Genomic DNA, 26,168 nt, shown 5'->3' with positions numbered 1-26,168 from the left:
TCCAGTGGAGGAGTCAGGATTCCAGTCCGGAGACCAGCACAGAAAGCAGTCCGGAGCGGAGTGGCACCAGACCTTTGAGATTTTCTGACATTGTTTTACCCTGGAGTTTTCAAGTGTCATGGAGCGATAAACTTCACCTAGGCCGAGCGATAGGATTTCATGTTCGGAGAGAGGCAACACGAGTAACTGGACTTATCATCTTACCACGAAAGACCAGGATCTAAAGAAACGTAAGTCAGTTGAGAGACCTTATGCTGGCTCAAAAGGATTGATCTGTTTCTTAGATATAATTTACGCTTATTATAGTTTAAATTATGGTCGCCAACACGTCGAAAAATTAAAGTAAAGGATTTTATCATTATAATTACCATTATACTTGTGCCTTTGGTTTATAAACCAGTAGAGTTTCATTTTGACTAAGATTAACTACGAACGTAATTCAAATATATTTTTTCTTATTTAGTAACGAGTGTTCATTTACGAAATTTACGTTTTCACGAAGCTAGCTTGCTGAATTTCTTTCCCTTCTCGTTAAATTCGTCGATATATTTCTTACGTTAAATTTATTCTTTTCAAGAGCGTATATTCTTTTTATTATTTTAGGTCCTTTACATATGGTAGATGAGTTACTGTGGAGAGGAAGTGGTGCATACATCCGAAGACAGCTCTTTGGGTGATTTCCTCTCAAGACGAGAAACGGCAGTTCAACATTTATAATTTCACTTATTAAACTCAATAGTTTTCTTTGTCCTTTGGTTTAAATCCTCACTGTCAATTCATAATTTTTATCATATGGCGCCCGAACAAGGGACGTGTTGGTTATTTGCTAGTTGTTGCCGTTTCTCCGTCCTTTGTTTTCTTATCCGCTCGGCCATTCGAAATTGGTTTGGTGATTTAGGGTTGTTTTTAACAACTGGTTACTTATAGTTAGAGGTCTTAACGACTTTTTCATTGTGCCCTTGAGCAGTTTTCTGTCGGGAGGTCTAGTTCAATTTTTTTTGAGTGAGTCATTTGCGACTTTCTATATTATAATTCATTTCTTTAAGGTTTGTAAGGGATCGCAGGCATGTCAAAGACTTGAAATTTCTGATTAGTTTCTAGGGCTAACTATCGAGGACAGGTCAACCGTGTTCATTCTGAATTAGACAGTTTTGGTAATAATACTCCTCAGGAGAGAGACTGCCTTGTTAGAAAATTGAAAAAGACTCCAAGGATGAGCTTGAAAAGGCCGACTCGGTCATTCGAACCCTGAAATGGGAATTAAACCCCGAGGATGAGACGAAAGCCATAGCTGAAATGATAAAGAAATTGAAGAATGTGTAAGTTATGAAGATAAGATCAGTGAATGTTTGTCTACTCTGTCTCATCTGGCTACATCCAGTCCAAATCCTTCCAGTCCAGAAGTTTCTAGAAGCACATTGAGCAGCATGCTTAAGAGCGCAACTGCCCCTTTACCTAAATTCACAAGTGAAGAGGAGAGGATCTTATTAGGTTCTTTCAGCAATTTGAAGATACGACGAAACGCTTCAGTTATTCTGACTACGATAAATTCTTACTTTTGAAACAGCAAATTTCAGGGCGTGCCTTATCTTTGATAAATTCCCTGGACGCATACAGCATTCTTATAACGTAGCAAGAGAGCTTTTGTTGAATGCTTTAGCCTCATCCCGTCACTAGAAAAATTCAACGTCATCAACAAATGTCGAATCTGAAGCTTGATTACAATACAGAACTGTTTGAGTACATAGGAAAAATTAATTCTATTTGCGGATCCATTAGCGGTTTGAAAATAACCTCAGAGGATATTTTACAGTATTTTGCCTGGCATGGTTTGAATGAGAACTTCCAGTCTCATTTAATTCATATCACCACGAAACCAGGCCATCTTTGAATCAGATAGGAGATAAATTTTTTGAAGCCACAGAAAGGTACTTAACCAGTCAACGACAGTATCAAAAATTAAGCAGAAAGCAAGAGAACTTTGTCCTAAGAGAGCTACGAGTTTTGCTGCAAATGTTAATTACCAAACAGCCCGTCACTCAACGTTTTCAAAGTGTGTCCTTTATGTAATGAGGATGGTGACTCCTCTCATCCCATTCACAAGTGTGAAAAGTATCCTGAACCTAGGTTAAAATCAACACGCTAAGAAGTTTGAAGGCTTGTATAAAATGCGGCAGATTGGATCATAATGAGGATACCTGCAAATTTCACTTCCGGAAGCGTTGCGATTGTGGCGCTTGGCACTTCAAATTTCTATGCATGAGCCAAGATAGCAGTGGAGTCCTGAGGGATAGTGGTCAAGTAATGTTAAATTGAAAAAGGAAAATTCTAAACAAAGCGATCGAGTTGTGAAGAGAGTAATTCAAGCATGATATTTGTTGAGAAATTTTCTGAGTCCGTTCAAAGTCACAGACTGTAGCCACGCAATACTCCCTACCTTTTCTTGCATTCTTCAGGGAGAGACAAAGATTCGTTGCTTTTCGTATATTTCTATTATGTCTTTTGTTTACTTTGATGGTGGTTGAACTATGGGCATTTGTTTAATGGTAATTTGTTTTATGGTTATAGGATAATTTGCGACTTTGTTTACCATTGAGCCTGAATAGTTCTTGAAACTGACTGTTTGACAGTTAAATATCCACTCACTCTGCCTTTTGAGTATTTATATTCAGGCGCGGTGCAGAATCCAGGCCAGAGGCAGAGGCCAGTAGGACAGTTTTTTCCAGTGGAGGAGTCAGGATTCCAGTCCGGAGACCAGCACAGAAAGCAGTCCGGAGCGGAGTGGCACCAGACCTTTGAGATTTTCTGACATTGTTTTACCCTGGAGTTTTCAAGTGTCATGGAGCGATAAACTTCCACCCTTAGGCGAGCGAATAAGGATTACCATGTTCGTGAGGAAGAGGCAACACGAGTAACTGGACTTAACATCTTACCACGAAAGACCAGGATCTAAAGAAACGTAAGTCAGTTGAGAGACCTTATGCAGGCTCAAAAGGATTGATCTGTTATTCTTAGATATAATTTACGCTTATTATAGTTTAAATTATGGTCGCCAACACGTCGAAAAATTAAAGTAAAGGATTTTTTATCATTATAATTACCATTATACTTGTGCCTTTGGTTTATAAACCAGTAGAGTTTCATTTTGACTAAGATTAACTACGAACGTAATTCAAATATATTTTTTCTTATTTAGTAACGAGTGTTCATTTACGAAATTTACGTTTTCCCGAAGCTAGCTTGCTGAATTTCTTTCCCTTCTCATTAAATTCGGCGATATATTTCTTACGTTAAATTTATTCTTTTCAAGAGCGTATATTCTTTTTTTATTATTTTTAGGTCCTTTCCTATGGTAGATGAGTTTCTACTGTGGAGAGGAAGTGGTGCATACATCCGAAGACAGCTAGTTGGGGTGATTTCCTCTCAAGACAAGAAACGGCAGTTCAACATTTATAATTTCACTTATTAAACTCAATAGTTTTCTTCGTCTTTGGTTTAAATCCTCACTGTCAATTCAAAGAACGGTGTAGTGATGGGGTCCCCCTTAGGAGTCCTCTTTGCTAACTTCTACATGGGAGAAGTGGAAGAAAGGGTCTTCTCGCAACATAGATATCACCGCACATACGGATGCTATATCGATGACATCTTCGTACAAGCTGACTCCAAGGATGAGGTAGAAGCCCTTCGACAGCAGTCCTGCGTCACAGCGCACTCAACTTCACCGTTCGAGTATAGCAGCAACGATCGGCTCCCCTTCCTTCTGATGTCCTTGTCACGAAGACGAATCATGCATAATAATGACAAACGTCTACAACCAAAGCTGACAAACCTTGGTACTTTGTTTTTCTAATTGTCCTGCGCAGTTCAAGACCATCACTGTCAGGGCCTTCGTCAGAGGGCCCTCTCAACACTGTTCAACGTGGCAGGACACGCACCTCGAACTCCACTGAGCATCCCACATGCTGATTAACCCTCTTATGCCGATTGGACGTATTAAACGTCGAGTCAAAATGTCTCCCGTACGCTGATTGGACGTATTAGACGTCGACTCAAAATTTTTTTTTAATATTCGCGGAAAAATACTTATAGGCCTACCAGCCGAAAACTTTTGAATCACGAGCCTTGGGGGATGCTGGGAGTTCACGGATCAAGGCGTTGTTTTGTTTACAATCGTTAAACAGGCCCGCAAGCGCGAGTTTCTTTCTTATCGCACTAAAAAGTATCAGTGACACATCTCAAAAATTATTTCGTCACTTTGACATAATTTTTGCACCATTTTAAATTATCCGTTACGTGCAGTATTGTATATGAAAATGTGCACAACTTCATGTAGAATACAACAAAAAAATACTCATGATTGTAGATTTATATATTTTCATATAAATAACGATAAGTGCCAAAATTTCAACCTTCGGTCAACTTTGACTCTACCGAAATGGTCGAAAAACGAAATTGTAAGCTAAAACTCTTATATTCTAGTAATATTCAATCATTTGCCTTTATATTTCAACAAATTGGACGTCTCTAGTACAATATTTCGATTTATGGTGAATTTATGAAAAAACTTTTTCCTTACGTCCGCACGGTAACTCTTCGAATAAATTTTTTTCATGTGATTGTCCTAATGTTTGCACCATTTTAAGTTTGCCGTTACATAAAGTTTTATATATGGAAATGTGCGCAATTTCATGCACAATACAACTAAAAACAACCCATGGTTGTAGCTTATATCAGTTTTGAAATATTTTCATATAAATAACGATAAATGCCAAAATTTCAACCTTCGGTCAACTTTGACTCTACCGAAATGGTCGAAAAACGCAATTGTAAGCTAAAACTCTTATATTCTAGTAATATTCAATCATTTACCTTCATTTTGCAACGAATTAGAAGTCTCTAACACAATATTTCGATTTATGGAGAATTTATGAAAAAAAAAACACATTTTCCTTAAGACCGCGTGGTAACTCTTCCGAAAAAAATCAGAAATTTTTTCTTTCGATTGTCGAAATGTTTGCACCATTTAAAAGTAGCCGTTACATAAAGATTTATATATGAAAATGTGCGCAATTTCATGTAGAATACAACTAAAAATGACTGAAGGTTGTCGTTTTTCTCTTTTTCGAAATATTTGCATATAAATCACGATAAATAGAAAAAAAATACGTTCGGTCAACTTTGACTCTACCGAAATAGTCGAAAAACGCAATTGTAAGCTAAAACTCTCACAATCTAGTAATATACAGTCATTTTTCTTTATTTTGAAACAAATTCGAAGTGTCTAGCACAATATTTAGATTTAGGGTGAATTTAAAAAAAAAAAAAAAACTTTCTTTCCCTCCGCGCGCCGATTCGCGGCCGCAAATCTCCGAAATGCGAACGTCGCATTCTCCTAATATTTGCTCCTTTTCATATTAGGCGTTTTATAGTTTCATATATGAAAATGTGCGCAAATTCATGAAGAATACAAACAAAAATATTTGAAGGTTGTAGCTTTTCTCATTTTTGCAATATTTGCATATAAAAAAATATATTTATACAAATTTCAACATTTGGTCAACTTTAACTCGTCCGAAATGGTCGAAAACTGCAATTCTAAGCTAAAAATCTTACAGTATCGTAATATTCAATCATTTGTCTTCATTTTGAAACAAATTGGAAGTCTCTAGAACAATATTTAGATTTATGGTGAATTTTTTAAAAAAACATTTTTTTACGTCCGCGCATTACGAATTCATGCATCATTTTGTGATAATATTTTTTCTGTGTTGCTTTGATCGTTTTACAATGTTAAAAATCAAAATGATCGCAATTTAGTGTATAATACAACGATAAAAAAAGTAACTCGTTAGCTTTAGCCGTTTTTCGCACAGCTCGATTTAAATACAATTATGTGTGAATTTTTTTTTTGTCGCTACCATATATCGCATTATTTATATATGATAATGATATTTTCTTCCATTTCTGATGGTTGCATACTAAACTTCAGGCAATGAAAAAAAAGGAACCAAAAATGACTCTTAATCTTGAAACTAAGCGGCTGTGATTTTTTGAAAAAATTATTTTTTTCTGCTTCCTTTGCGCTCACTCCAAACCCGCCTCGGCATACGGGAGACGGTTTGGTTTTTAGGGCTTCGGCGTAAGAGGGTTAATAATGGGTACTCGAATAAACTCGTAAACTAAGAAACATGAGCCGCCCTTGACAAGTGGTACATGACGGAGAAGAGAGAAGGCAACATTCCACCCCGGAGGATATAAAACTTTTCTACAAAGCCTTCATGTACCACCAATACAAGAGGACGAAGCAGCTATGAAGAAAATAATAGAGGAACACGTCCACCATATGGAGGAAGGGAAGTGTCCCTCACTATTTTTTACTATAAGAATCGCATTATTTACTATAAGAATCAGTGTAACAAAGGACCTCTTGATGAACGACAACCCCTCCCCGCCCGTAGGAGACCCCCTAAAGCAGTCCAACGTTGTCTACCAATGCGTATGCCCTGCCCAAGGACGCCCTGGGATTTACATCAGCATGACGAAGATGCGCCTGTCTAAAAGGATCTTCTACCGCCGACCCGCAGGAAGGCGCCATTAGGCAGCACGCCCCTTGCAGTACACCATAAAGACATCACGAGAGACGACATCATCAGGAATGTCAAAATCATCGGGAGAGCCTCTGACCCACTATGTCCTGCGCCTCCTGGAAGCACTGCTTATCCTTGAGCAAAAGCCTCCCCTTAATACCACTCAAGAAGTGTTTCCTGATACCGACGTGTGTGAGGAGGTTCTAGGTCTTTTCGCCGCAGGAATTTTCGCTCCCCGGTCCTTTGCCGCAGGTTTTTTTGGCCGTAGAACTTTTTGCCGTGAGGATATTTGGCCGCAGAATTGAAAAAAGAAAAGCCCATTAAAGAAAAAAAAACGAAAAGAGTAGAGAAAAACAAATGACCCAAGACACCCACTCTCTATCTTGATAATCATCTCCTTTCACTTATTCATTTAAATAATTACGTTACAAGTAGTTTCAATACTATAAACATTTCAAACAACAAGCGTTAAAAAAATACATTACAACTAGCTTCAATACTTTGATATTTAAACTAGCAGTGTTTAAAACTGCCAGTGGCCATAATATTAAATCCTCTCTCTCTCTCTCTCTTATCCATATAGCAACACATATTGTATTTCATAAGTTTTAGGTACTAATTCTTACTGAAAAGGAAAGTAAATAAAGATTATAAAGTACAAAATTTATTCATTTATTTATTAAAAGTACAAAGTTTATTCATTTAAAAATATAAGGTGCAATTCAACATTGTTATTTCATTGTAAAGTAGCATCATATTTAAAAAGGAAATAAAAAGTGTAATTTTCTTTTCAATATCAAAATGAATGCATATTCATTGCGATACAACCGTAAATAATAAGTTTACGTTCAGAATTCGTAAATAAACATCTTTGTAAGTTTTCTTCTTGTACGGTGCTTCGCCTCGTTCGATGTCAGTTCGTTTCTTCCTAGCCAGATACTCTTCCTGTTTTAAAATTGTGAGTAATTTCCCGATATTTGGGTGTGTATTTGTTACCGAACTTTGCAATGCGTTATGGAACCCTTCAACGCTGTTGGTGTTCGGTAAATTGTTCAATGTCCTTTCATAAACATTCCACAGTTTCACTGGAAATGTTGGGGCAACTCTCCGTCGACAAGGTCCTCTGCCTCTTACACCACCAATGTAATTGGTTTCGAAATATATCATCAGGTCTTGAGGCAAATCGTCATTGTCGACTAGTTCCTCAAACCCGTCAATGACGTCGCTAGGAGGCAGAAAAGCAAGTGCTGCAAAGCATTTCACCAAAGTGTTGAATTCACTGTCCGTTTGGTAACGCACGTTATGGCCCACCAATCAACTACTTTTCTAAATATATTTTTGCTATGTTTTCTAAATATATTTTTTGGTTACGTTTGCACTAGGAAAAACATCAGAGAAACTTTCGTATCTTGCTCTCTCAAATCAATCATTTTGTTTATCAACTCTTTTTAGGTTTTTTTTCTTTCAGGTAGTTTGATGTTTTTTTTTTCAATTCTGCATCCGAAAATCCTCACGTCAAAAAATGCTAACGGCGAAAAGACCTGCGGCAAAAAGACCGGTGGCGAAAAGACCTGCGGCGGAAAAACCGGTCACGGTGAGAGGAGGACCATGCCCCTCCCCCTCAACGAAAGTACCAGCGTGCATGGAACAAACAACACCAGACATGAAGCACATTATGAGATTAATACCAAGGGTGATGTCACTTAGGTAGAAGCCAATCAAGAGGCTCCCAGTGATATCCCCCACCTCAGAAGGTTTGCAACTCATAAACGCTCGCCGTATGAGTCACCTTCCCAGGAACCAATGAAAACTCGACCTGCCAGAGAGGTTCTCTAGACCGTACTCAAGAGCCCACAACAACACGATATAAGAAGGACTCGCCACTGGAATTCACATTACGGGCTGCTCTGTGAGCAAGAGCCCGTGCTGGCACAAGGCCAGCTTAATCTTCAACAACAACAACAAATGGAATTCAGTCCCTTAGGAAGAAACGTCGCGTTGGAGAGAGAGAGAGAGAGAGAGAGAGAGAGAGAGAGAGAGAATTGTATAAGCAATAATAAACCAAATGACTCAACCGAATTTTATTTTACCATGACGTTAAGTTCGTTGCTCGCCAGTATAAGCAACAATGAAAAAGCCGTCATCAGAAAAAATAGAGAAGACTCTCTACAAGAATGAATCACCTAATTTTTGGCGTAGGTAGCAATTTTCGGTATACTACTAATTATGACTTACTATCGAATACTGTGGGGGTAAGACATCAATGGCACCAAAGGGGGTTGGGGTTGGGAAGAGTGTGACAGAGAGAGAGAGAGAGTGAGAGGGAGAGTAAAGGGGGTGTCAGGGAGAAGAAAGAGGGTAAGAAACATAATAATATTATAATGGGCGTTATGTCCATTTGTCTGTCTGTCATTCAATCACGGCTAAACGGCTTGACGGAATTAAACCAAACAAAAATTATCAGATAGGGCTTTGATCGAGGATGGTTTATAGCTATATATTATATATATTATTATATATATATATATATATATTTATATATATAGATATATATATATAATGATAATATATATAAATATATATATACTAGTTGGCCTACCTGGCACTGCCAAGGAAAACTGAATGGCGGCATGGGTACGGGGTGGGAAGAGGAAGGGGAGTTTCTAAAGTAGTACAGCAGTGAGTTATCAGTACATTTGTGCAGTTTGTTGAGGACAGATCCTTGCACAATTCTCCTCCACTTTGCTGTGCAGTTTATTTCACATAATTGATACAGGTTCGAACTGTTGTTGAAAGGAGACAGGCTCATGTTCAGCGGAGATGATTTTTCTCTTCTAATACAGAAATGTAATTTCCCCTTCCCATACCCTCCCCCTCTATCTTCCCCTCACCCTCCCATCCCTTTCCTCTGCCCAATTCCACACCCCCATCCCTCTTCCTTTCTTTTTCCATCCCCCTACCACTTACCCTTCCTTCTCCTCTCTCTCTCCCCCCTTTTCCTACCCCCTACCCATAGCCTTTCATTCAGTTTTCCCGGCCAGTGCCGGGTAGTCAGCTATTAGATTTGATCCTCTTTTAAACTCTGAATTCACACATGTTCTGTGGGTTTTCCAGTGTAAGCGAGTATCAAATACTACTCCCAAAAATTTTGTGGTTTAGCCAATTGGTATACTATGATTTCTGACTGTTAAATCTATTTCTTCACCTTTGACAAGTTGTGTAAATTTTGATGACAAAGTCTGGGCACAGGGCATTTTTCTGTAAAGGAAGTGAAAGTCTATGAACACACGGTTACAGACCGTTTGTGCTGGACTTCGTCTACACTTTAGTGCGCTGGTTACTGAAGCCTAAAGGAATCTCAGTATGTTAATATTAATCACATTGTCTGTTACATGTGCCGTCATTGTGATATTTCTTTAAATATGTATGTGAAATGTAATGCCACTTACCATATTTATATCTTTAGTAAAAACCCAAACAATGATTTATTATTTTAGTTTTAATCATGTTCCAATGACCTCTGTATCACCTTTAGTATTAACTATATTGTTAAATGGCTATTTTTTTTACATGAACAACAATAAGTCACCCACATATATGCATCTAGTTCAGCGTTTCTTACCATTTTTGGACCTCAACACCTATTTTGGTCAGGCCAAAGCAGTCCAGCACCCCCTACCATTAGTTAACACCTAGTTACTACAAGGATAAAGAAAAGCGCTGGACATCTTGACCATATATTTGGTTCATTCTCCAAAACGAAAACAGTAATTATGGCAATAGCATTGGAAAAAAACAACAAGAAAATAAAGGAAAGATCATGGACAAACTCAATAAAAAATACTCATCAATGCGATTTGTGTTGTTGCTTATGTACTAGTTTTTTTTTTTTTTATAAACTTTAACCTGAAAATCAGGTTAAATGTTATTGAATTTAAAAAATGCATTAAAAATACATTTGTCCAAACGTAATCCTTCACTACAGAAACACTGATATTTTACTGCCACATATGAGACTTTCTGCAGCACCCCCTGAAATTGATTTCAGCACCCCAGGTTGAGAAACGCTGAATTCTAATTTGTGTAAACAGCTGTGATTGGCGAGATGCTGTCTGATCAGGCATCCACATTAAATTTTGCACTCAAACTTCTTAACAACAATTAGAAATTTGTATCCACTCCTTATGAAATCTTATAGGGTCTACTTAAGGTAGACCGCAGTAAAAACTGGTTTACAGACTCATTGAGTTGCTCCCCTCCACGGAAATCTTTAGTAAAAGGCGAAAGATTGTATGCGTTTTGAAGGGAAGCCAGAGATACCTGACCACAGATCTTTCGCCGTTCTCCTTTCTCTGACTGATGACGGCTAGTGGGAAGGGCGTAGTTTTTATACAAAAGTACATTTGTAGAAATGTTCGAATCCTTTTAACGACATCATTTGTAATTCTAGAAATTTTGCAAAACCTGTAACATATAAACAAGCTTGACATTGTAAGAGAAAAGCAATTTTCATGTGAAATAACTATAAATTAACATATCAAAGGGAGTATCGTCCATGGATAACCTCTCTTAGTCGTCTTGAACAAAAACACCAGGCAAAGTCCAAGGGTCGGTAACACTAAAGCAATTGTCTAAGGGTCCACATCAGGTCTCCTATACCCATTCACACTTAAAACACTTGCCATTACCAGCCTGAAGTCAATTTAACTCAAATCAATCAACCAACCTTAATTGTTTCCAATGTTTTTAAAACCAGAAATTATCATTTTCTTTTCCAATTTTCCTAAGTGGAATATGAGGACAGCTTATAACTAAGTCCCTGAAAAACATGATGAGCTTTGTCTAAAAGTTGTGTATTTATTATTATTATTAGAAAGTAGTTTAACCTGGCAACTAAGCTGACTCAGCTCTCATAGAGCTGTCCTGAAGGATTAGAACTGGGACTGAATAGTTAATTCGGTCTGACGATGAATGAGTAAAAATTAAACAAAAAACTTCACAAAGGTACACAAACACTAACACTGGAACACATGCATATAATAAATACATTTACTAATGTATTCATGCATACATAAAAAAAATAAAATCTGAATAAGTTATGTAGCATTTAATAATTTTGTTTGTAGAATTCATTAAATGGTCTATACTTGAACTTATATTTTATTAACTAAATTACATCTCTTCATGGCCATATTAATTGGAATGACTGAAATTTCTCCGATTTATTACAAAAAGGTAACAATCACTACTGGTCATACTTTGAACATATACACTACACGTCTGACTGTTATTGTATTCTCAGCACTCAGGAGTCGTGCCATGTGGGCTGTTTACTAAGTGCCCATGTGTCAGACGAGTATGGCTTATACATAGACGTGTTCCTCACTGGACGAGTGTGGGTTCTGTACTCATTTACCAATCTGGTAACCTGAGTTCACTTCCTGAAACTGCCAAAGTGGAATCAGAGAAATTTATTTCTGGTGATTAGAAATGAATTTCTCGATATAATGTGGTTCGAATCACATTACTAAAGCCCCATCTACACAGTCGAGCTTTGCCTGACGAACTTTGTTCGATGAGACATCAAGTGGGAAAAGTCAGAACCTTATCCCCTGTTTCTCCGCTTCAGACGTCACATCGAACAGAGTTCATTGAGAGTGTGGATGGGCCTTACAACACCAATTGGTTCCTAGCCACATAAAAAATCTAATCCTTGTGCCAAGCCTTAGGAGAGCTGTTAATCAGCTCAGTGGTCTGGTAAAACTAAGTTATACTTATTGGGTTCCTCACTGGACAAGTGGGTTGCATACTCGACTATCAATCTGGTAGCCTGAGTTCACTTCACGCAGCCATCAGTGAGGAATCAGAGGAAATTCTTTCTGGTGATTAAAAATTCATATCTTGATATAATGTGGTTCGGATCCCACAATAAGCTGTAGGTCATATTGCTAAGTTACCGAATGGTTCCCAGCCACAAAGAAAAAATTAATCCTTCAGGCCAGCGCTAGGAGAGCTGTTAACCCTTAAAACGCTATTGGACATATTAAACGTCAACGAAAATTGTCTGTCGGGTGCTCAATCGACGTGTGGTATGTCAACGCAAAATAGTTTTTTTTTAAATTTGCGGAAAAGTAGTTATAGGCCTACTAGGCAAAAACTTTGGAATCACACGCCTTGAGGGATGCTGGGAGCTCACGGATCAAGCGTTGTTTTGTTTACAAGCGTTACCCAGGTGCGCATGCGCGAAATTGCTTTCCTTCTCGCACCAGCAAGCATCAGCGATGCCTCGTCCGAGTGCGATCTTTTGCCGCATCGTGTTTTGCCGAACTTTTTGCGAGAGTTTGAGTATTTGTGGTGGTACAAGACGTACGTAGAGATGTTCTGGAATGTTGAATGGAGCACAAAAAGCACGTTTTTACCTCTCGGGAGGAATCGTGTGAGAATTTTTTGGACTTGGATGCTGGTGAGGGACCAAGCACCCAAGATGACCTAGCTCCTCAACACCGTTCCGTGCGGCCTCGTGTGGCCGAAAGTGTTGAAGCACCACATTGTGTGCCTCGTGTGCCTTCTACAACCCCTAGGAAGCATTGGGGTGTCCTGAGGGGAATTTGTAGGCATTTGGGAGGCCTCAAACCAAAGGACATAGACGATTACTTGTTGGAGTTTGATCGGGAGCAGGTCGCAAGTCCTCATTTTGATGGCGGTTGGTCATCTAGTGACGAGGACATCACTCCCGATGTTAGTGATGATGAATATTTGCCCCCAATGTTCGTACGAGGGTCACCGGATGAAAGTGAGTTGGAGTTTAGTAGTTTTAGTGCGTATGAGGGGGAGTCTGAGGAGGAGGAGGAGGAGGAGGAAAGGAGGAGGAGTTGTCGTCGTTTAGTTTTGTTGTTGATGATGACACAGAAAGTGAGGGCCTAAGTGAGGGAGATGGGCCAGTGGGGGGTTTCGAGTGCGAAACTGTGCCCTAGCACGTGCGAGGGTGCGCGCCATGGGCCAAGTAGAAGGTCAGACTCGTGCCAGCCAAGGTGAGGCCGTTCGTCCGAGATACTGAGGGGTGGTCGGACGACCCCACCCCCACCTAACATGCACCCATTCACTGGCAGCACCTGGGCTCACCATACCTGTTCCTCTCACTGCTCTGGGGTTCATTCAGCTGTTCCTTACGTGGGAATTGCTGGAATACCTGGTAGCAGAGATGGCAGACTACACTCGTACTGCCGTGATGAACTACAGACGACGTTGTCGTATTGCTGGCGGGGCTGCAACCTCATGGACAAGGCGCATTTTTTGGGATATATTGCAGGTGGAATTTTTTGTTTAAGTACGCCCAATGTGCCCAGCATTATGGCCCGTGATAGTTTCCTGGCATTGGACATATGTATTTCAACGCCTTCAACTGAAGGGCCATACCCCGGAATAACCCCAATCACCTCATCTTAGTCCGCCCAGTGTTGGGATTACATTCCGTGAATGGTGGGGCAAGTTTCTAGTGGTTCCTGGCAAGAACCATTTCTTTGGATGAGGGGATGATGCCTACAAAAGACGTCTTAGCATAAAAGTGTACAACCCAAGAAGCCAAAGAAATATGGAGTGAAACTTTTTTTTATTATGGAGTCCAACACTGGATACATCCGTGGACTATCAGTGTATTCCGGCGTCTTCTCCACGCTGCGTGACACTGTGTTCGGTCTTCTGGATCGTTTCCGTAACCAGGGATACCACCTGTTTATTGATAATTATTATAACTCGGTATCCCTGGCCCAGGAACTGTATGAAGCAGGTGTGCACGTCAGTGGTACCCTTCAGTTGGTGCATGGGGCCCCGAATGTCCTCAAGAGGTTTGCTAGCCAGCTTCAACATCTGGAAAGAGGAGAGACAGTGGCGGTGGAAGGGAGCTGTTTTCGTCATCTGTTGAAATGGGGTCCCGACTCGTTCCCATGATTACGACGAGTCATGAGCCTATCCAAGAAGAGGTCGTCCCAGCGAAGAAGATACATCGGTAGGGCCGAGTTTTACGTATGAGGAGTTTCGTGTCCAGCGGCCTATTGTCATTGAGCACTACAACAGGCACATGGGAGGGAGTTGATCTCTTTGATCAACTCATCCAGTATTATCCCTTTGCCAGAAGAACCAGGAGGTGGACACAGAAGCTCCTCAAATACATACTTCAGTTGGCCCTCCAGAATGCCTACATCCTCTACAGTGGGTACAATTCCGACCCCCGGAGGTTGTCCCACTTCCATCACCGGCCCCCTGGCCCGAGCTCCAGATCTGCCCTAGAGAAAAGGACAGATGTTAGGAGGGCCAACTTCGGTCGCCCTGCTCCTGCAGCTGCTGCCACTGCCCCTGCTGCCTTTGCCCCTGATGCCGCCACCCTTGATGATCCCGCCCGTGCTCAGATAACGACTTCTCGTCGGATAGTGGACACTGTGTGTCGGCTGCAGCCAGGGGATCACACACTGGAGCTCCTACAAGGGTGCAGGCAAAAATGGTGCCGGGTGTGCCATATGCAATGGCAGAAGGAGTAGGACCACCCTTATCTGCTGCCCATCAGCAGTAATGGGCGTGCACGTATCCCTCCTTCACCTGTACCTCGTCATGTCGAGAGGAAAAAATGCAAGACTCTTCAATGGAGGAGGGAGACAACATGAATAGATAGAAGAGTCGGATAATGAGTGAGTATTCTGTATTGATTTTAGATTTAGTTTTTATATTTATTACAAATTTTTATATATCTATTTGTTTTTTATACTATGACATTTTATGCAAAAAGTTTTTCACCTGCATTCCTTTTAGTTATGTATTCATACCAGAACAAAAAAATGTATTATAGTATATATATATATATATATATATATATATATATATATATAATATATATATATATATTTATTATATTTAATATATATATATATTTATATATATATATATATAATATATATATATATCTATATATATATATATATATATTGTAATATATTATATATATAGATTTATAATATATATATATATATAAGTAATATGATATATATAATATATATACTATAATTTTAACTTATAATAATTATAATTAATTATTATTATATATATTAATATTATATATATATATATATAGATATTATAAATATATATATATATATATATATATTTGGGTAAACAAAAAATCTACCATTCAAGTAATATTAAATCATTTATCTTCATTTTGAACAAATTGGAAGTCTCTAGCACAATATTTTGATGTATGGTAAATTAAAAAAAAAAATGTTTTCCTTCCTTCCGCGCACAGTATCTCGGCGGCAAATCTCCGAAATGCTCGAGTAACATTGTCGTAATATTTGCGCTGTTTCATATTAGCCTTTATATAGAGTTCTATAGAAATGTGCGAAATTTCATGTAGAATACATAAAAAAATAACTCATAGTCGTAGCTGTTATCATTTCTGAAATATTTGCATATAAATAACGATAATTAGAAAAAATTCGACATCGGTCAACTTTGACTGGACCGAAATGGTCGAAAAACGCAATTGTAAGCTAAATTTGTTACATTCTAGTAATATTCAATCATTTATCTTCATTTTAAAACAAATTGGAAGTGTCTAGCACAATATTTTGATTTATGGTGAATTTTTGAAAAATCTTTTTCCTTCCTTCTGTGTGCAGTATTTTGGCGGCAAATCTCCGAAATGCTTGAGTCACATTGTCGTAATATTTGCGCCGTTTCATATTAGCCAATATATAGAGTTCTATATATGAAAATGTGCGCAATTACATGTAGGATACAACAACAAATAACTCATGGTCATAGCTTTCAACAGTTTTGAAATATTTGCATATAAATCACGATAATTAGGAAAAATTAGACATTCGTCAACTTTGACTCGACCAAAATGGTAAAAAACGCAATTGTAAGCTACAACTTTTACAGTCTAGTAATACTCAATCATTTATCTTCATTTTGAAATAAATTGGAAGTCTCTAGCACAATAATATTTCGATTTATGGTGAATTAAAAAAAAAAACTTTCTCCTTATGTCCGCGCGCGGTATCTCGGCGTCAAATCTCCGAAATGCTTGAGTCACATTTTCGAAATATTTGCGCCGTTTCATATTAGCCGTTATATAGAGTTCTATATATGAAAATGTGCGCAATTTTTCATGTAGGATACAACAACAAATAACTCATTTTCGTAGCTTTCATCATATTTTAAATATTTGCACATAAAATCACGATAATTAGAAAAAATTCGACATTCGGTCAACTTTGACTCGACAGAAATGGTAAAAAACGCAATTGTAAGCTGAACTGTTACATTCTAGTAATATTCAATTATTTATCTTCACTTTGAAACAAATTGGAAGTCTCTAGCACAATATTCCGATTTATGGTGAATTTTTGAAAAAACATTTTCCTTCCCTCCACGCGCAGTATCTCCGAAATGCTTGAGTCACATTGTCGTAATATTTGAGCCGTTTCATATTAGCCGTTATATAGAGTTCTATAAATGAAAATGTGCGCAATTTCATGTAGGGTACAAAAAAAAATAACTCATGGTCATAGCTTTTATTATTTTTGAAATATTTGCATTTAAATCACGATAAATAAAAATAATTCGACATTCGGTCAATTTCCACTCGACCGAAATAGTCGAAAAATGCAATTGTAAGCTAAAACTCAATCAATTACCTTCATTTTGCAACAAACGGAAAGTCTCTAGCACAATACAGTGGTACTCCAGATACGAAATTAATCCGTTTCGAGGTAGCCTTCGTTATCATGAGCTTTTCATATCTTGGACCGCATTTTACATGTAAAATGGCTAATCCGGTCCAAGCCCTCCAAAAACACCCCAGTACATGTCATAATAAAGCTAAATTGACCAATAAACAAAGAAATACTACAAAAATTTCGACCATTCAATACCTAACTTAATACATACTGCGTAATAATACCTTGTAAAGAACGTGTATTAGTGTACATGGTATACAAGAAATGCTGAACGTACATGTAGTAAAATGTGGGAGCTTACCTTTCAAGTGAGGCTATCTCTCCAAAGTGGCGACAGAGGAGGAGGACAAACGGCAGATACGTACGTACACTTAACTTTACGAAACACATAAAAAAAATGTAAGTAAAACATAAACTAAACTTTACGAAAACACATTAACAAACTGTAACGCTTAACTTTACACGAAACTTAAAATTTTAAAAACATTTTTTTTTTGTCTTTTTTTTTAAATTTACATTTTTTTTTAATACTTTTTTATACTTTACGTCTTTTTAAAGGCTTCAGCCGCTTTCGTGTCCATCTGGTCCCCCTCCCCATGCCGCACCACTGAATGGATGCCAGTCCGTTTACAGAATTTCTCGAACCACCCATGCAAAGCCTTGAAGTCTGGGTTGGCGTTGATGTCCCTTCTCCTCCGTTGTCTTCAGTCTGGCAATCAAATCGCCGAAAATAGCGCTGGCCTTGTGGCAGATTGCCGTATCACCAGCGAATTCTTTGTCTTTTATCCAGACAAAAAGAAGCCTTTCCATTTCATCATGCACGTGGGTCCTCTTGCTGGACAAATAGTGACGCCCTTGGAAGGTGTAGCTGCTTTGATGACATTCTTCTGCTTAAGGATGGTGCCTATTGTCGACGGATCATTTCGGCCGTATTCCTTGGCGATCACACTCAATCGCATACCAGCTTCATACTTCTTGATAATCTCCATCTTCGTCTCCAAAGAGAGCATCCTCTTCTTTCCATGAATTTCAACTTTCTTGGGACCCATGACTACGTATACTGTACGTAATTATGTTATGTAGTACGTATACATATGTAGTAAAGTTCTCACGCACACGATAAAGTATACTACAACGAAATCACTAACGAATTTATGTTAATAAACAAAATCGTTAGAACGAACGAATACCACGTGCTTACGATACCGATGATGTCGTGCAGTGGCCGAAGAAGCATGCCGCTACGTAGATGCATCATGGGGGGAGGGATGCTGACCAATAGGAGAGAAGGATCTCATGATGGTGACTAGCATCAGGAACCAATGGGAGAGTGGGAGGATGGTGGCGAGTCTACTCAGTTGCGGCGCACAAGTTTCAAAATTGTTATCGGTGGTCCGGGCGAATCTCGGACTTAACAGCAACAACCTTTCGTATCTTGAACAATTTTCGTATGTAGAGCCGTAAATTGTTCTTATTTGCTTTCGTATCTTGAGTTGTATCAGTAACACTTCTTGAGTGGTATTAAGGGGAGGCTTTTGCTCAAGGATAAGCAGCACTTCCAGGAGGCGCAGTACGTCGTGGGGTCGGGGCTCTCCTGATGATTTTGACATTCCTGATGATATAGTCTCTTGTGATGTCTTTCTGGTGTACTGCAAGGGTGTGCTGCCTAATGGCGCCCTCCTGGTGGTGGCAGATCCTTTTAGACAGGCGCATTGTCGTCATGCCTATGTAAATCCTAGGGCAATCCTCGGCGGGGCATACGTATCAATAACAATGGGGAGGGGTTGTGCTTAATCAGGAGGTCCTTCATACAGCGATTCTTATAGTAAATAATGAGGGACACTCTCTTTCCTTCCATAGGGCGGACATGTTTCCTATATTATTTTCATGGCTGCTGCTCGTCCTCCTTGTATTGGTGGTGCATGAAGGCTTTGTAGAAAAGTTTTATATCCTCCTGCCGGGGTGGAATGTTCCTTCTCTCTTTCTCTGTCATGTACCACTTGTCAAGGGCAGCTTGTGTTTCTTGGTTTACGAGTTTATTCGAGTACCCATTATTAATCAGCATCTGGGATGCTCGGTTCGAGTTTGAGGTGTGGTCTTGAACTGCGCTGGACACTCGCTATCTCCATTTAGACAAAGTCCAAGGTTTGTAGCTTTGTGTAGACAGTTGTCATTAGCTTCTGCTTCATCTTCGTGACAAGGACGTCGAGGAAGGGGAGCTGATCGTTGCTGCTATACTCGATGGTGAAGTTGAGTGCGCTGTGACGCAGGAACTGCTGTTGAACGGCTACTACCTCATCCTCGGAGTCGGCTTGTACAAAGATGTCATCGATATAGCGTCCATATGTGCGGGGACATCTATGTTGCGAGAAGACCCTTTCTTCCTTACTTTTCCCATGTAGAAGTTAGCAAAGAGGACTCCTAAGGGGGACCCCATCGCTACGCCATCCTTTTGGCGGTACATCTGTCCTTGGTGGGTAGTGAAAGGGGCTTTCTCCGTACAGATATCCAGAAGGGATCTTAACGAGTCTTCTGAGATGTTTGGGGGTCTCATATCGGGATTCATATATACCCGCTCCATGATGATCCCTATTGTCTCATCAACTGGGATTTTGGTGAAAATGGATTCAACGTCTAAGGACACCGTGGTTCCCGCACCGGAGGAGTCGCACATCTTCTCCAAAATTCCACTGATGAGGTGAGGCAGTACCTGGTCGGGATATATGGTGTAAGAATTTTATTAAGGCGTTTGGCCAGGGCGTAAGGGTTGGGGTGGGCGTTTGGCTGATGATCGGGTGTAAGGGGTTTGCCTTCCTTGTGGTCTTCACGTGTAGCGGCATTCACAGTTGTGATGACCCGGTTGGCATCGCGTTTGAGGTCTTCCGTCGGGTTCTTCATAAGTCTCTTGAACTTGGAGACACAGACAAGATGGCGCTGAGTTTCTCGAAGTATTCTGAGGTGCTGATGAGCACAAACACGGCTATCTTGTCTGCATTTCTTACGGGGATGTCTTCTCTCTTCTTCAGATCTGCGGCTGCCTCTTTCATCTCGACCTGCTGGAGAGGTTCTCTAGATCGTACTCGAGAGCCCGCAACATCAAGATAAGAAGGAGAGAGAGAAGAGAGAGAGAGAGAGAGAGAGAGAGAGAGAGAGATAATAAACAAATGCCAACCGAATTTTACCATGCCCTTTGGTGCATTGCTTGCCAGTCTTAGCAACAACGAGAAAGCAGTCACCAGAAAAATAGAGAAGACTCTCTACAGATTAATAGTGCTAAAGCAGCAATCATTTTTAACAAAACATGTTAAAGAGAGGGTCTCCTTCTGAAATATACAAACATCAGGCTGCACAACCCCACAGCAAGAAATGAAGAAAGGACCTACAGCAGCAACTACGAGAGAAGACTGCCAATCTGAAGACCCTGAAGGAGGAACATCACCGCCTGCGAGAAGAATGGGCGGAAATACGTGTTGAAGCTGTTTGCCCTGATCCTGATGACAATACCAGATACCACACCCCTACATGAGACCACCACCACCAAGCAGACCGATCTGAGGACCAGCAGGAGCCTCCTACCTACGAAGAAATTAAATGCGCCTTACCTGCCTAAGCGAGGAAGACAAGTGTGACCGATTTAGGGGCGTAACCTGCAAACTTGTTGCCCTCAACAGCGGTAAGCTACGCATCCTAGAAAAGACCACGGTATATTAACCTCACTGCATACCAGCCCACCCCTGAACAAATGAACTATTAAACCTCGGGCTAAACTGCCACTTCATGTCGAAGCTGAAGAAACACAAGAAACACCTGGAGATCGAGATGCTCCTCAACTCAATTCAGCAGTTGGAAGCCAAGAAGATCCTGACAAACGATGGATGACCATCAAACAGGAAGGCAACCCCCTACGCCCAATCATCAGTCAAAACACCCCCCCCCCCAACCTTACACCCTGGCCAAATGCCTTAATAAAATTCTCAACTCCATATATCCCCTTCAGGTACTGCCTCATCTCATCGGTGGAATTTTTGGAGAAGATGCGCGACTCCTCCAGTGCGGGAACCATGGCGTCCTTAGACGTTGAGTCCCTTTTCATCAACATCCCAGTCGACGAGACAATAGGGATCATCATGGAGTGGGTAAATAGAATCCCGATATGAGACCCCCGAACATCCCAGAAGACTCGTTAAGAACCCTTCTGGATATCTGTACGAAGAGAGCCCCTTTCACCACCCACCAAGGACAGATGTGCCAACAAAAGGACAGTGTAGCGATGGGGTCCCCCTTAGGAGTCCTCTTTGCTAACTTCTACATGGGAGAAGTGGAAGAAAGGGTCTTCTCGCAACAAAGATATCACCGCACATATGGACGCTATATCGATGACATCTTCTAACAAGCCGACTCCGAGGATGAGGTAGAAGTCCTTCAACAGCAGTTCCTGCGTCACAGCGCACTCAACTTCACCGTCGAGTATAGCAGCAACGATCAGCTCCCCTTCCTCGATGTCCTTGTCACGAAGATGAATCAGAAGCTTAATGACAACAGTCTACATCAAAGCTACAAACCTTGGACTTTGTCCAAGTGTCCTGTGCAGTTCAAGACCACCAACGTCAGGGCCTTCGTCAGGAGGGCCCTCTCACTCTGTTCAATGTGGCAGGACACGCACCTCGAACTCGACGGAGCATCCCAGATGATGATTAATAATGGGTACTCGAATAAACTCGTAAACCGAGAAACATGAGCCGCCCTTGACAAGTGGTACATGACGGAGGAAGAAAGGAAGGAACATTCCAATCCCCGGAGGATATAAAACTTTTCTACAAAGCCTTCATGCACCACCAATACAATGGAGGGACGAAGCAGCTATGAAGAAAATAATAAGAGGAACACATCCACCCTATGGAGGAAGGGAAGTGTCCCTCATTATTTACTATAAGAATCAGTGTGCGAAGGACCTCCTGATGAAGAACAACCCCTCCCCGCCCGTAGGAGACCCCTAAAGCAGTCCAACGTTGTCTACCGATGCGTATGCCCCGCCCAAGGATGCCCTTGGATTTACATCAGCATGACGACGATGCGCCTGTCTAAAAGGATCTCCTGCCACCCCCGGAGGACGCCATTAGGCAGCACGCCCTTGCAGTACACCATAAAGACATCACGAGAGACGACATCATCAGGAATGTCAAAATCATCGTGAGAGCCTCTGACCCCACGATGTCTGCGCCCTCCTGGAAGCGCTGCTTATCCTTGAGCAAAAGCCTCCCTTAATACCACTCAAGAAGTGTTCCTGATAACGACGTGTGGAGGTTTTCTAGGTCTTTTCGCCACAAGAATTTTCGCTCCCGGTCCTTTTGCCGCAGGTTTTTTTTGCCGTTAGAACTTTTTGCCGTGAGGATATTTGGCCGCAGAATTGAAAAAAGAAAAGCCCATTAAAGAAAAAACGAAGAGTAGAGAACAAAATTACCCAAGAAACACACACTCTCTCTATCTTGATAATCATCTCTTTTCATTTATTCATTTAAATAATTACGTTACAAGTAGTTTCAATACTATAAACATTTCAAAACAACAAGCGTTAAAAAAAATACATTACAACTAGCTTCAATACTTTGATATTTTAAACTAGCAGTGTTTAAACTGCCAGTGGCCATAATATTAAATCCTCTCTCTCTCTCTCTCTTATCCATATAGCAATAAATATTGTATTTCATAAGTTTTAGGTACTAATTCTTACTGAAAAGGAAAGTAAATAAAGATTATAAAGTACAAACTTTATTCATTTATTTATTAAAAGTACAAAGTCCTATTCATTTAAAATATAAAGTGCAATTCAACATTGATATTTCATTGTACAGTAGCATCATATTTAAAAAGGAAATAAAAAGTTTAATTTTCTTTTCAATATCAAAATGAATGCATATTCATTGCGATACACCGTAAATAATAAAGTTTACGTTCAGAATTCGTAAATAAACATCTTTGTAAGTTTTCTTCTTGTACGGTGCTTCGCCCCGTTCAATGTCAGTTCTTTCTTCCTAGCCAGATACTCTTCCTGTTTTAAAATTGTGAGTAATTTCCCGATATTTGGGTGTGTTTGTTACCGAACTTTGCATTGCGTTATGGAACCCTTCAACGCTGTTGTTGGTGTTAGGTAAATTGTTCAATGTCCTTTCATAAACATTCCACAGTTTCACTGGAAATGTTGGAGCAACTCTCCGTCGACAAGGTCCTCTGCCTCTTACACCACCAATGTAATTGGTTTCGAAATATGATATCAGGTCTTGAGGCAAATCGTCATTGTCGACTAGTTCCTCAAACCCATCAATGACGTCACTAGGAGGCAGAAAAACAAGTGCTGCAAAGCATTTCACCAAAGTGTTGAATTCACTGTCCGTTTGGTAACGCACGTTAATGGCCAAAATCACTACTTTTCTAAACATATTTGTTTTTGGCTAATGGAATAAGCATCCGGTTACGTTTGCACTAGGAAAGACATCAGAGAAATTTTCGTAACTTGCTCTCTCAAAATCAATCATTTTGTATATCTACTCTTTTCAGTCTTTTTTTCTTTCAGGCGGTTAATGGTTTTTTTTTTCAATTCTGCGGCCAAAAATCCTCACGTCAAAAAGTGCTAACGGCGAAAAGACCTGCGGCAGAAAAACCGGTCATGGTGTGAGGAGGACCACGCCCCTTTCCCCCCCCCAACGAAAGTACCAGCGTGCATGGAACAAACAACACCAGACGTGAAGCACATTATGATGTCACTTAGGTAGAAGCCAATCAAGAGCCTCCCAGTGATATCCCCCACCTGAGAAGGTTTGCAACTCATAAACGCTCGCCGTATGAGTAACCTTCCCAGGAACCAATGAAAACGCGACCTGCCGGAGAGGTTCTCTAGACCGTACTCAAGAGACAACATCAAGATATAAGAAGAAGGACTCGCCGCTGAAAGGTTTACGGGCTGCTCTGTGAGCAAGAGCCCGTGTTGACACAAGGTCAGCTTAATCAAAAACAAGAACCACTGAAATTTTCTACGGGCTGCTCTTGAGCAAGAGCCCGTGCTGGCATAAAGCCAGCTTAATCTAAAACAACAACCACTGGAATTCAGTCCCTCAGCAGTCATCGCTTTGATAATGTCCTGTGGATCAGGAAGAAACGTCGCGTTGGAGAGAGAGTAGAGAGAGCGAGAGAGAGAGAGAGAGAGAATAGAGATGAAAATAAGCAATAATAAACCAAATGTCTCAATCGAATTTTACCACGCCGTTTGGTTCGTTGCTCGCCAGTCTAAGCAACAATGAGAAAGCCGTCATCAGAAAAAATAGAGAAGACTCTCTACAAGAATGAATCACACCTAATTTTTGGCATAGGTAGCAATTTTCGGTATACTACTAATTATGACTTACTATCGAATACTGTGTAAGACATCAATGGCACCAAAGGGGGTTGGGGTTGGAAGAGTGTGACAGAGAGAGAGAGTGAGAGGGAGTGTACAGGGGGTGTCAGGGAGAAGAAGAGGGTAAGAAACATAATAATATTTATAATGGGCGTTATGTCCATTTGTCTGTCTGTCATTCAATCACGGCTAAACGGCTTGACGGAATTAACCAAACAAAATTATCAGATAGGGCTTTGATCGAGGATGGTTTATAGCTATATATATTATATATATATATATATATATATATATATATATATATATATATATATATATATATATATATATATATATATATATATATAGTTGACCTACCTGGCACTGCCAAGGAAAACTGAATGGCGGGCATGGGTAGGGGAGGGAAGAGGAAGGGGGAGTTTCTTACACCACCAATGTAATTGGTTTCGAAATATGATATCAGGTCTTGAGGCAAATCGTCATTGTCGACTAGTTCCTCAAACCCGTCAATGACGTCGCTAGGAGGCGAAAAAGCAAGTGCTGCAAAGCATTTCACCAAAGTGTTTGAATTCACTGTCCGTTTGGTAACGCACGTTATGGCCAAAATCAACTACTTTTCTAAATAAATTATTTTTGGCCTATGTTCAAATATATTTTTGGTTACGTTTGCACTAGGAAAAACATCAGAGAAACTTTCGTATCTTGCTCCCTCAAAATCAATCATTTTGTTTATCTACTCTTTTCGGTTTTTTTTTTCTTTCAGGCAGTTGATGGTTTTTTTTTCAATTCTGCGTCCGAAAATCCTCACGTCAAAAAATGCTAACGGCGAAAAGACCTGCGGCAAAAAGACCGGTGGCGAAAGACCTGGCGGGAAACGGAAAAACCAGTCACGGTGAGAGGAGGACCACGCCCCTCCCCTCAAAGAAAGTACCAGCGTGCATGGAACAAACAACACCAGACATGAAGCACATTATTGAGATTAATACCAAGGGTGATGTCACTTAAGTAGAAGCCAATCAAGAGGCTCCCAGTGATATCCCCCACCTCAGAATGTTTGCAACTCATAAACGCTCGCCGTACGAGTCACCTTCCCAGGAACCAATGAAAACTCGACCTGCCGGAGAGGTTCTCTAGACCGTACTCAAGAGCCCACAACAACACGATATAAGAAGGACTCGCCACTGGAATTCAGTCCCCTTAGAAGATACGAAGGTTGGAGAGAGAGAGAGAGAGAGAGAGAGAGAGAGAGAGAGCAGAGAGAGAGAGAGAGAATTGTATAAGCAATAAATAAACCAAACCAAATGACTCAACCGAATTTTACCATGACGTTTAGTTCGTTGCTCGCCAGTATATGCAACAATGAAAAGCCGTCATCAGAAAAAATAGAGAAGACTCTCTACAAGAATGAATCACACCTAATTTTTGGCATAGGTAGCAATTTTCGGTATACTACTAATT

At 40.2% G+C, this 26,168-nt stretch overlaps 1 protein-coding gene and 1 non-coding gene across 2 annotated transcripts in view; one reads left to right on the top strand and one right to left on the bottom strand.

Moving 5' to 3' along the window:
• LOC135195037 (BLOC-1-related complex subunit 5-like) overlaps positions 1 to 26,168 on the top strand; it is a 579,421-nt gene that overhangs the window by 270,073 nt on the left and 283,180 nt on the right.
• Positions 10,785 to 10,906, bottom strand: LOC135195134 (U5 spliceosomal RNA). Its single transcript, XR_010310098.1, has one exon. It is a non-coding gene; the product is annotated as a U5 spliceosomal RNA (small nuclear RNA).

This window comes from Macrobrachium nipponense, chromosome 15 (assembly GCF_015104395.2).
Source record: "Macrobrachium nipponense isolate FS-2020 chromosome 15, ASM1510439v2, whole genome shotgun sequence".
In the NCBI taxonomy this organism is placed as follows: domain Eukaryota; kingdom Metazoa; phylum Arthropoda; class Malacostraca; order Decapoda; family Palaemonidae; genus Macrobrachium; species Macrobrachium nipponense.
This window is presented reverse-complemented; position numbering and strand designations above follow the sequence as displayed.